The sequence below is a fragment of the Rattus norvegicus genome, chromosome X, assembly GCF_036323735.1.
Source record: "Rattus norvegicus strain BN/NHsdMcwi chromosome X, GRCr8, whole genome shotgun sequence".
Classification (NCBI taxonomy): domain Eukaryota; kingdom Metazoa; phylum Chordata; class Mammalia; order Rodentia; family Muridae; genus Rattus; species Rattus norvegicus.
This window is the reverse complement of record NC_086039.1, coordinates 103,950,887-103,962,929: the sequence shown is the minus strand read 5'-3', so window position 1 is coordinate 103,962,929 and position 12,043 is coordinate 103,950,887.

The window sequence follows — 12,043 nt, the reverse complement described above, 5'->3', positions numbered from 1 at the left end:
CACTTGGTTAAGACTTGGTCTTTTCGTGGGGAAAATACTTGCCTCGCAGGAATCTGTGGAACATAGTATGCACTCATATTTGAGAGAGGACATGGCCTCACTCAACCTGTGCTCAGATGCAAGACTGGTAGGCTGAGGTGGGGGGCTGGGCTTCCATGCCATTCTTAAGCTGTTGAGTCACAGCCCTTTCTTCTCTGGGACCTGCCATGCTTACCAACTAGGGTCACTTCTGCTGCATCCTGCCACTGGGGTCTTAAGTATAAAGACCCCACTGGGTTTCCTTGAAACCCAGTTGAACCCCTACCCCTAGTGTTCAATTGCAGGTGGTGCCACTATATATGGCATTTTGTTTTCTTTGAAGCAGTGTCTTACTCTGTAGCCCAGGCTATATTCATGGCAATCCTTCAGCTTCTGAAATGCTGAGATCTTAATTCCCTTTAAATCCTGTTGCAAGGCATCTGATGCCCTTTTCTGGTCTCTATACAAGATACACATGTATTCATGCAGGGTCATACAGACTTTTCAAAAATTGTTTTAACAACTACTCTAAGTTGAGGATTCTTGTAGAATCCTTAGCAAAAACAAAACCTTTTATTTTTAAACATTGGGCGTTTTCTCCATAGGAGATCCAACCAGATAATAAGCCTATTTGAAAGTAGACCAGGGTATCCATTTGAATGAAAACTCTGGGAGAATTACTGGGTATTTTGGGTGGTGTCTTTTGACTTTATTTTGCTTTTTGAGACAGTATCTCAGGTATCCCAGGCTTTAGAGCAATTTCCTTAAGTGGGGTAAGATTACCTTAAGCTTCTGATCCCGAGTGTAAGGGTTGCAGGTGCGTGCCACCGCTTTCAGTGTATATGATGCCGGGGATCAAATTCAAGGCTTTAGACATAGGTAAGCACTGCCAACAGAGCTGCATGCTCAGGTACCAGAACTGCTTCAAACAAAAAGACCATGCCCCTGCCTGCCTTGTAAGAAAAATCTAACTAAATGCTATTGGTAGGTCCCATTGGTTGAGGAGACCCTCGGGGAACATGTATAAATTGCACAAGGTTGGTTCACATTTCATTTCCTAAAAGATAATAATATAAAGTGAAGATGTGAGTGTACCTAAGAATCCATAACCGTCCCTTTCTACCTTCCCCTTAGTATCAAAAGATTGAAAACCTTTGACAGGTACTACGAACATGATGAAGGCACTTGCAGAAGATGGCTAGTGTATAAATGATAGATCATTGATCCTGTCAAATAAAGGGTATTTTCTTTTTTTTTTTTTTCTCGGAGCTGGGGACCAAACCCAGGGCCTTGCGCATGCTAGGCAAGCGCTCTACCACTGAGCTAAATCCCCAACCCCTTGTTCTGATTTTTGACTGACATATCACGTTTTTACAAATACTATTAAACAATTTTATTTTTGCCATAAAATTAATTTTATTTTAGAACAAAAAAAAATAGAAAATCGAAACTAAAAGAGGTGGAACTAGAGAGAAGAGCAGAATTGTCAGTCCCTTTAGGCTCTTTCAGTAATGATATTTGGATTCCTTTAAAAGTATTCCTGACATGCTCAGTTCCTTAATCTATTGTTCTTAGCCCTCTGTACCCTGTGTCCAATATCTAATATTTTTCCTTTGAAATTTTAAATTACATTTTTTATTGTGTGTGTGTGTGCTGCATGTGCTGCAGAGAATTTGTGGAGGACAACTTGCACGAGTTAGTACTCAGCCATGTGCATCCCGGGACAGCACTCAGTTTTTGCAGCAAGCACTTTTATTTCTCCAGAGTTATAAAAAATCATTGCAGAGAAAAGAGAGGGGAGGGAGGGAGGGATGGGGGGGGAGGGAGAGAGAGAGAGAGAGTGAAGATTGTGGTGCAAATGCTTTATTAAAATGTCTTATTTTCTACATTAGCATCATTTGGGAAGTATCTTGAAAATGCTGACTTCTGGGGCCCACATATAATCCGCTTGACTCATATTCTGCAGATGGATGGGCTGTAAATACAACATAGCTAACCAAGTGCCTCAGGTGAGTACTGTATACACTGAAGCATGAGGACGATGGGTGTGTACAGTGTGTTTTCCAATATAGATGGAGAGCATTAGGTAAATGGAATAAGGGTGTTGGAGAGAACATGGTGCAGTGCTTATTAAGACAACTTGACTGCTCTTCCAGAGATCCTGAGTTCAATTCCCAACAACTGTGTGGTGGCTCACAACCGTCTGTAAGGGAATCTGCTTCCTTCTGGTGTGTCTGAAGACAGAGCACTGATATACAAAAAATGCACGAATACATAATTTTTATAAAGAAAGATAAATAGAATAAAACATTGGTGAGTGCTGAAGTTCGACGGCATTGAAGTTGGATAACATGCTCAGCAGTTAAAGGCATTGGCTGCTTTTCCAGAGGAAATTCAATTCCCTGCACCCACATGGTGGCTCACAACAAACTGTAACTTCAGTCCCAGGGAATCCAAAGTTCTCTTTTGGCCTCTACAGGCACAAGGTATACATGTGGTACACAAATATACATTCAGGCAGAACTCAATCCACAAAAGTCTTACACACACACACACACACACACACACACACACACACACACACGTTTACTGAAACTTAAAAGTTAGAATGCTTGCATAAACATGAATGTAAAAGGGAACTATTAACAGTTCTGTATATAAAACTTAACAGCTTCCTGTTTACAAGGAAATACAGGATTAAAAATTAAAAAGCCGAGGGGCAGCCCCCAGTCTGCTCCATCTTCGTTTGTGAAAAGCACCAACATGTATCTCTTCTATTGTTTGCTTCCAGTGATTAAATCTAAATCATTTGAAAAAAAATAACAAGCCTAAGGCCAGAAATATGAGATAAAGTTTTTTGAACATTGTGCTGAGGTATGCATTTTCTTCTGTGTAACATGAGCAAAGCATATTAGAAAAAATTCAAATCCAGATGAGTTTTCAAGATTGCAAGAGCTCTAAGGATGCTGCCTGGGTTGGAGTTCCCGCTAGAGTAAGGTTCCAGGGGCCTAGACTCACTGTGACTGATGACTAGAAAAGCTGCATTCATCACCTTGGTACTTAGAGAGTCACTCAGGCACAGGGCTGCCATTTGGTTTCTCTGCTCAGGAACCACCACTTTCAGAGCAGAGAGCTGAGAGGAGAGCGATCCTGGACAGACTTACCTGGAGGGCTGTTCCCACCCCAAGCCTGAGCATGTTATCTCTTCTTCTGTTAATCTTTCTCTTTTGGAAATTGTTCTGTTTTTTCTTCAGGAGAAGAGAGTAAAGCCTCAAAGCTTCCTCCCTGGAAACACTGGTTAGGACAGATTTTGAGCTGGTAGGTGTCTCACTGGTTCTGACTTGGGGTTGAACTATAAGGAGGTGATCCTTGCTTCGGAGTCCTATGAACTAGTCTCCCAACTGACTGGCAAAAATGAGGTTAGCCAGCAAATAAGATCTCCCCCATTTTTGTCCCACCCACCCTGTTCAGACTTCCAGAATGGCCTGAAATGTGCCCTGGCCTGGTTCTATGATGAGTTAGCTCTGTGTCTCTCTAGTGCAGGACATCTCAAGGCTCTGTCAGCTCAGACCCAAAAGCATATATGATCGAAAGTAAAGGAAGGGGAAAAAATGCTCTCACCTCTTGTCTGAGCAACCCTACACTGCAGACTCAGTCTTTGAGTTGGAGATTCAGGGCAATCCAACTGAACTGGGGTTTAGATGCTTTGTAAGGGGCTGTTGCCAGTGTCCACATTCATAGGCACAGCGGTGATCCCAGCGGTGATCCCAGCTGGAGGAAATCTGATGCAGCTGGCCTCCATGGGCACCTTCATTCTCCTGCATGCTCACATGCATACACATACATTTAAAATAAAATCATTGAGAAAACACAATTAAAGCTGTTTTGTAAGGCATCGACAGAGGAAACAGTGCAATTAAGTTCAGTCATGTTTTTCATATTTGTCTTCTGAAGAAATGTTTCTGACATTTTAAAAAATTTATCTATCGAATTAGATATTAACACTAACAAAACCTGCATCTTATGTTATGGTTCTAAAACATAAATATTGTTAATTAGCAATAAATGCTTATTTAGAGAGGTAGATGTCTCCTCCTTTGGAAAACTTCAAGATTGGTATCCACCTCTAGTTAAATAAACAGACATTAGTAATATAATGTACCATATTTCATGGATTCAAAGAAGTATGAAGTATTATTTCTATCTATTTATTTTGGTTTTTCAGTACAGGCATTCACTGTAGCCCTGGCTGTCTTCAAATTCACTATTGTAGTCCCGGCTGGCCCCCACACCCTCTGCTGAGTGCTGGGATTAAATGCTGGCGCCACAATGCCTGGATGCTTTTGTTACCTTTTAATTATATGTGTGTGTCGGTGTGTGGCTATGAGCATTCCTGTGTGAGATTGATCATGGAGACCAGAAGCATCAGATTCCCCCGTGGGAGCGGTCTTTACTAGCAGCTGTGAGCCCCTGGATGTAGGTGTTGGGAATAGAATTCTGCAGGATTCATAAGAAGGCTTTAACCTTTTGAGTCGTCTTTTCTGGAGCTCAGCCCCAGCTTCTGGCGGCTTAAAGGATTCTTTGAGTAATGAGGTGAGAATTCAAATTCTTTGGTTTAGAAATGTAAAGTGGGGGCCCCAGGGACGTCTCAGCAGGTGAAGGTGTTTGCGGCCAAACGGGAGAATCTGAGTTTGGATCTCTGGCACCCAAACGAGGAGGGAGGGAACCAACTCCTCCGGCAAGTTTTCTTTTAAGTCCCACACGTGTGTGTATACAAAGAGAGGCAACTAGACAAAGAAAGAAGGGGGAAAACAAAGTAATAAGAAAAGAAAGACAATGAGGTTAAGTGTATTGATATTCTTACAGACAAATAAATGGATCTCGTATCACTGTGGGGTACCAGTTCTCTTCTTTCTTGAAGGGCAGCTACTTTTTTTTTACATCTACTTTCTTAAAAACCAAGACATTTATAGTGTGCTAGACATGACTCTTTGACGAAACAAAATGTTTCTTCTACCACTATTTTTGCTGTGATCAGCCCTGTAACCATCATCAGCTGTGGGTGGTGAGCAAGCACTGAGGACTCTGCTTGAGCACAGGTCACAAAATGTGAGATTTGGAAATAATCATTAACCAAGCCCTGGAAACCCACCACCTAAAGTGATGGACTGAGTTTATTGGGAAAGGGCATGGTAGAGTAAGATTTTCTGATTAGAAGTATGAGATCAGATTGGTTAATTAACCTAAAATGAATTATATTCATCTATAAAATGAGACTGGATTGTGGAAAGCAAATTCAGAAAACTGTATGTTTATCAGTTGTGATTGCTATTGTCAGAACCATTACCTAGCCTTCTTACTCCCTTGCAGAAGAGAAGCAACTTTCAGACATGCTAAATAAAGGAACCAATTCATTTGTAATATAAAAAGCAATAGCACAACACTGAATATTTACAATATGTATTCATGTTAATGCTGTTTCTGCACTGTAAGTTGGTAACAAAGGTAATCCCCACACTTTCCTATACTTTAGCTATATTTTGAAACTATGTTGTAAAAATACATCATTGATACAGAAATGTGTTTCTGCCACTTGGTTACAAGACAAAGCCAACTACAGTATTCCCATTTCCCCCACAGATTAAGGACAAATTGCAAAATATTTAAAGTGACTATTTCTAGTATATTATTGTTAAAAAGCTATTGCTTCATCTTTATTATTTTCTGTATTTTCACTTTTAACGTCTTCCAGTGAGTATGTGGATATCTAAACCCCATGCCAGCTGAGACAATACAGTCCCATTTCTAACTTTTTCACTATCTTATATAGTAAGTAATCAGTCATTCAATTTCTCCCTTGTTTCCAGCTCCATTTGCTTCAGAGAAGAACCTGTTTTTAGTATTGGACTTCTGTGGGTCCTGACTAGGAGGCTTCCCTTATCTATTACCTTCTTGCCACACCCCCTATTGTTAACTAAATTGATGCTACCATTAGATCTTTTGTCACCTGGTGGCATTTCCTTGCTGCTTTTGAAAAATTGTCCAATAAAGTAACATAATTCTCAAAAAAAATATATAGAAGCCTGGTGGTGTTGCCCCATGTCTTTAGTGCCAGCCTGGTCTACAGATCAAATTCCAGGCCTCAATGAAAAACCTGATCTTGAAAAAAAAAACAGTGACAAAAGAGCAAGTGAGAAAAAAAATCAGTAAGGAAAGAACTTGGCTGAGGTGCTTTGAGGTATGCTCAGTGACAGACCACTTGCCTAGCATACATGTACCCCTGGATTGGGTCATGAACATCACATGAAAGTATGTAATTCATTTTAAATCTGCTATAGATGTATGGAGAGAGAGAGAGAGAGAGAGAGAGAGAGAGAGAGAGAGAGAGAGAGAGAGATTCTAGAAGGGCATATGTTTACTTATGTTTACCACAGAGTCACAGGATCACATTTCATCTGTTTATTCATCCAGTCCAATAGATAATTCCTGGAAGACTCCTATATGTCTGACCATTCTAGTCAAAATCTATTTATCCATTTCAGAGTTTGAAGACTATATATTCAGCTGCCTTCTGGACCTGATCATTCAAAGTGAAATAAATAAACATGACTAAAATAGCCATGTGGGTGTGACTCTGCCAAGTTTTAATCCAGTTTACGATCTGTTCCTCAATCTTACCAGTTGACAATGTAACACAGAGGAAGGAATGCAGGACCTTTTTTTTTTCTTTTTTTTCGGAGCTGGGGACCAAACCCAAGGCCTTGCGCTTGTTAGGCAAGCGCTCTACCACTGAGCTAAATCCCTAACCCCATGCACGAGATTTTGAGACAGTGAAAACTGCTTGAAATAATGCATTTGCATTTGTCAGAACTCTATAAGTGATCAACAGAATTCTTAGTAAGCCAGGAAATGGACTAATCAAGTTTCATACAAAAAGCACACTTCACCCAAATCTTCGTTATCTATTTGGCCACCATGGGTACTAATAATGTTCAAGACCTAATAATTTTTGTATTTATTTACTGTGCTCCTTTGGATAGGACCTAAACCCCAGCAACATGCAAAGCAATGTTCTTGCCTTCACGATGCATGGACGCTCATCTATGTGATTTTGGAAAGTTCAGATAAAAATTTACATAGAGGGAAAAGTACAGTTATCAAGTGTGCAACTCAATATGACTAAAATTGTAAAATGTAACATTTCCATCTTTCTCAAAAGTCTTTCCCTTCTTACTCATTTTCCTGCTAGAAACCAGTCTAATTAGTCCTAAGAATTGATATTCATTTATCTGTTGAGGAGCTTTAGATAAAAGTGTACAGTATGCTCTTGTTTGTAACTGCAATCTTATCTGTCATCCAGATAATGCTTTAAAACTTCACCTCGGTGGAACTGGAGCTCACTGTGTTACATAGAACAAGACACACTCAGATGAAGATATGCAGAACCTAGAAATGTGTGTGTGTGTGTGTGTGTGTGTGTGTGTGTGTGTGTGTGTGTGTGTGTGTAATTTGTTTCTCAAGACAAAATTTCTGTATGTTGCTCTGGCTATCCTGGAACTTGCTCTGTAGATCAGGCTGACTTCAAACTCACAGAGCTCCATTTGTCTCTGCCTCCTAGATATTGGATTAAAGGTTTGAACTACCACCACAGGACTCAAATTTATATTATTATCTTATATGTATGCATATTTTTGCCTTCGTGTATTTCTGGGCCCGTTTGTGTCCTTGGTGTCTGCAAACATTGCCAGATGGCATTGACTTCCCTGGAATTGCAGTTATGGACAGATGAATGTGAGCCACCTTACAGGTAACAGGAATTGAACCCCATTCTCTAAGAAAGGAGCCAGTGCTCTTAACTAGTAAACCCTTTGTCTAGCCACTGTAGAATTAAAAAATAAAATAAGTGGCATGTAGAAGAGAAAGTCTCTGGGGAAAAGAATGAAGAGCAGTGGTCTAAAAGAGAGGGAATAGGACCAAAGTACATTTATAAGCATTGTGAAAATATTAAAATGAAGGCTATTCTTTTGTGCAATTAATGTATATTAATAAAACTAGGTTTTGCCTTGGGTGAAGAGATAGATACCTGTAATCCGAACACCTGGGACATGGAGGCAAGAGAATTAAAATTCAAGGTCAGTCGAAGCTACACAGGAGAGTTATCTAAAGAAGCAAATGCAAGAATAAACCAACTAAACAAAACAGCTTTATTATCTGAGAACTAAAAGCTACATATAATCCTAGGACTTGGAAGGCTTATCATTGCAGATCTCTGGAGGCAGAATCATGGTTGAATGTTCAAAGTCAGTGAGAGGTACAGATGAAGTTTGACACAAGACTGATTCACACAACACCTTTATCTATCTATCTATCTATCTATCTATCTATCTATCTATCTATCTACCTATCTATCTATCTATCTCTATCTATCTGTCATTTATCTATCACCCATCTTTCTGCCTATCTATCTATATCTATATCTATATATATATATATATACATAGGTTATAAAATAAGTTTTTTGTTTCTTTTTAAAGATTCATTTATTTATTATATATAAGTACCCTGTCACTGTCTTCAGACACACCAGAAGAGGCAGAAGAGGGCATCGGATCCCATTACAGATGGTTGTGAGCTACCATGTGGTTGCTGGGATTTGAACTCAGGACCTCTGGAAGAGCAGTTGGTACTCTTAACCACTGAACCATCTCTCCAGCCCATAAAATAAGTTTTAATAGTTGTGTGCATTAGTAGTTTCTTCTTTTACTATTATTTCTGCATAGTACTCCACAAAGCAAATACAGAATGTTTTTTTTTCCACTCAGAGACTGTGGGATATGTATACATTTTCTGTCTGTTACAAATATTGTCCTTATATATATGTCTATAGCTCTTTTTGTCCTCACAAATTCTCATTTCTCTTAGGAAATAGCAAGAAGAACAATTGCTGTGTTGTTAGACAAGATGAACATTTAATTTTATATGAAGTTGCTGGATAGTTTTCCCAAGAGATTATACTAATGATTATACTAATTGTTTAGAAGGGTGTCTTGCTAAGAAAATAAAATGTAATCAGAAAATATGAAAAAAATCTATTTGTAATAAAATAAAAATTTCTAAATGAAGTTTAATTTTTTTGTTTTAAAGATTTTTATTGGACATTTTTTATTTACATTTCAAATGTTATCGCTTTTCCAGGTTTCCCATCCCCCAAACCCCTCTCCATCCCCCCTCCCCCTTCTTCTATGAGTGTTTCCCACCCACCCACCACTTTCCCTTTCCCACTCCCCACACTGACATTTCCCTACACTGGGGAGGGAGTCCAGCCTTGGCAGGACCAAGTGATTCTCCACCCATTGGTGCCCAACAAGGCCATCCTCTGCTACATATGCAGCTGGAGCTATGGGTCTGTCCATGTGTACTCTTTGGATGGTGGTTTAGTCCCTGGGAAATCTGGTTGGTTTGCATTTGGGCTAATAGCCACTTATCAGTGAGTGCATACCATGTGTGTTTTTCTGTGATTGGATCACTCAGGATGATATTTTCCAGTTCCATCCTTTTGCCTATAAACTTCATGAAATCATTGTTTTTGATAGCTGACTAGTACTCCATTGGGTAAATGTACCACATTTTCTGTATCCATTCCTCTGTTGAAGGGCATCTGGGTTCTTTCCAGCTTCTGGCTATTATAAATAAGGCTGCTATGAACACAGTGGAGGATGTGGCTTTGTTATATGTTGGGGCATCTTTTGGGTATATGCCCAGGAGAGGTATAGCTGGGTCCTCCGGTAGTACAATTTTCTGAGGAGCTTCCAGACTGATTTCCAGAGTGGTTGTACCAGCTTGGAATCCCACCAACGATGGAGGAATGCTCCTCTTTCTCCACATTCTTGCCAAGATCTGTTGTCACCTGAGTTTTTGAACTTAGCCATTCTGACTGGTGTGAGGTGGAATCTCAGGGTTGTTTTGATTTGCATTCCCCTGATGACTAAGGGTGTTGAACATTACTTTAGGTGCTTCTCAGCCATTCGACATTCCTCAGGTGAGGATTCTTTGTTTAGCTCTGTACACAATTTTTAATAGGGTTATTTGATTCTCTGGAGTCTATCTTCTTGATTTCTTTGTATATGTTGGATATGAGCCCTCTATTGGATATACGATTAGTAAAGACCTCTTCCCAATCTCTTGGTTGCCATTTTGTCCTAATGACAGTGTCCTTTGCCTTACAGAAGCTTTGCAGTTTTATGAGATCCCATTTGTTGATTCTTGATCTTAGAGCATAAGCCATTGGTGTTTTGTTCAGGAAATTTTCTCAGTACCCATGTGTTCAAGGCTCTTCCCTATTTTTTCTTCTATTAGTTTGAGTGTATCTGGTTTTATGTGGTGGTCTTTGATCCTCTTGGACTTGAACTTTGTACAGGGCAATAAGAATGGATCAATTTGCATTCTTGTACATGCTGACCTCCAGTTGAACCAGCACTATTTGTTGAAAATGCTATCTTTCTTCCATTGGATGGTTTTGGCTCCTTTGTCAAAAATCAAGTAACATAGATGTGTGGGTTCATTTCTGGGTCTTCAATTCTGTTCCATTGGTCTATCTGTCTGTCTCTGTACCAATACCATGCAGTTTTTTTTATCACTAATGCTCTGTAATACTGCTTGAGGTCAGGGATGGTGATTCCCCAAGAAATTCTTTTATTGTTGAGGATGATTTTCGATATTCTGGGTTTTTTGTTGTTCCAAATGAATTTGCAAATTGTTTTTCTAACTCTATGGAGAACTGAGTTGGAATTTTGATGGGGATTGCATTGAATCTAGATTGCTTTTGGCAAGATGGACATTTTACAATATTAATCCTGCCAATCCATAAGAATGGGAGATCTTTCCATCTTCTGAGATCTTCTTAAATTTCCTTTTTCAGAGACGTGAAGTACTAGTCATATAAATCTTTCACTTGTTTTGTTATAGTCCCACTAAGATATTTTATATTATTTGTGACTATTGTGAAGGGTGTCATTTCCCTGATTACTTTCTTAGCCTGTTTATCCTTTGAGTAGAGGAAAGCTACTGATTTGTTTGAGTTAATTTTATATCCAGTCACTTTGCTGAAATCGTTTATCTGGCTGAGGAGTTCTCTGGTTGAACTTTTGGGGTCACTTAATTATACTATAATATCATCTGCAAATAGTGACATTTTGACTTCTTCCTTTCCAGTTTGTATCCCTTTGACCTCCTTTTGTTGTCTGATTGCTCTGGCTAGAACTTCAAGAACTATATTGAATAAGTAGGGAGAGGGTGGGCAGCCTTTTCTAATCCCTGATTTTTAGTGGGATTGTTTAAATTTCTCTCCATCTAGTTTGATGTTGGCTACTGGTTTGCTGTATATTGCTTTTATTATGTTTAGGTATATGCATTGCATTCCCGATCTTTCCAGGGATTTTGCCATGAAAGGGTGTTGAATTTTTTTCAATGCTTTCTTAACATCTAATGAGATGATCATGTGGTTTTATTTTCTTTGAGTTTGTTTATATAGTGGATTATGTTGATGGATTTCTGTATATTGAACCATTCCTGCATCCCTGGGATGGTTTTGATGTGTTCTTGGATTCAGTTTGGGAGAATCTTATTGTGTATTTTTGAATCAATATGAATAAGGGAAATTGGTCTGAAGTTCTCTTTCTTTGTTGGGTCTTTGTGTGGTTTAGGTATAAGAGTAATTGTGGCTTCATAGAAGGAATTCGGTAGGGCTCCATCTGTTTCAATTTTGTGGAATAGTTTAGACAGTATTGGTATGAGGTCTTCTATGATGGTCTGATAGAATTCTGCACTGAACCCATCTGGTCCTGGCCTTTTTTGGGTGGAAGACTTTTAATAACTGCTTCTATGTCTTTAGGAGTTATGACACTGTTAAATGGTTTATCTGTTCCTGATTTAAGTTTATTACCTGTTATCTGTCAAGAAAATTGTCCATTTCATCCAGATTTTCCAGTTTTTTTGAATATACACTTTTGTAGTAGGATCCGATGAT